This window comes from Aplysia californica, unplaced genomic scaffold, assembly GCF_000002075.1.
Source record: "Aplysia californica isolate F4 #8 unplaced genomic scaffold, AplCal3.0 scaffold00679, whole genome shotgun sequence".
NCBI lineage: Eukaryota > Metazoa > Mollusca > Gastropoda > Aplysiida > Aplysiidae > Aplysia > Aplysia californica.
Window position 1 is genome coordinate 76964 of NW_004797949.1, and position 1241 is coordinate 78204.

The window sequence follows — 1241 nt, forward strand, 5'->3', positions numbered from 1 at the left end:
ACACACATGCACACACACACACACACACACAAGTGACACCTCAATTTACGTCCAATCCCTTTGCTAATCTGTCGTTTACAAATTATGTAAATCTTACACTTTTTGCATGCCGACTGTGTACAGAATAATAAGATATGTAAAAACTGAAGCTTCTATGCTATTGTTGACGAAAAGAATGAAAAGCAGGAAAATACCAAACAAAACAAACATGTATTCAGTCCTGGGTCAATATGCAGAACTTATCAATGCAAACATACTTGACAAATCTAACGCAGAGACATTTCGGAAAAGGAGAAATCATATCATGCTATACGAGTATTATGCCAAGTAGCTTTAACAAAGATAGGCGTCCATTAGCCAAGATTGTATTATCAGATCAGGGTGGAAAATATAATTGTATTATGTCAATTTAGCCAACAAAATGTGGTTACATAGAATTATGGCTCGGTTTTCCTTGCACGATATTTATGTCATTGCAAATCATCTCAGTTGTCATGGATAGCGCACGATTATTTCATTGAAATTAATACTGAAGGTTTTTGTCCCAAGTTTAGAAGAATTTTTAAAAAGAAAGCCTTATATACTAACATGTCTTTGGTTGTGCTATTATTGCGTTTCAGCTCAAATAAACTAGCTAGAATTTTCTAAGCGTAAAATTATACGGTTCTAGATGATAATTCAAGGTTATTCGCGTCGAAAGTGATTTGCAGAAAACCGAAAACATGATTGTATTAGAGACATCGAAACGGTAAATTAAAAATTAACGCCAGCTAATCTTTTTTTTTTAAAGAAAAGAATGCCCATCTTCACAATCCCACGGGTATTTTGGACAGTTGTCAATCCTCACTAAATACATAATTAATTGTTATCCTATGATAAGTTGACAGGTAAGATCGATTACTCCAATCCAATGAGTAGCTACAGTTTGGCAACTGATTTGTAACGGCATGTTGAACCTCATGCATGTTTCATCAGACGCTAGCAAGTGTTCACACAATTCTGTTTTTCTCTTTCATCGGCTTTGAACTTATTTAGTTATGAAGATGTCAGACTATTTAATATTCATATTAAAGATCTTATCAACACTCTTCAATTACTTTTGAAAAACATGTAGATTTGGACCAAAATATAGGTATTTTGTAACGTACTTTATTTGAATGGTACATGCTTTATGCATCACTTCCGCCTTGCCAAGTTACACATGCGTAAACAAACAAATAAACACAAACACACATCCCCCC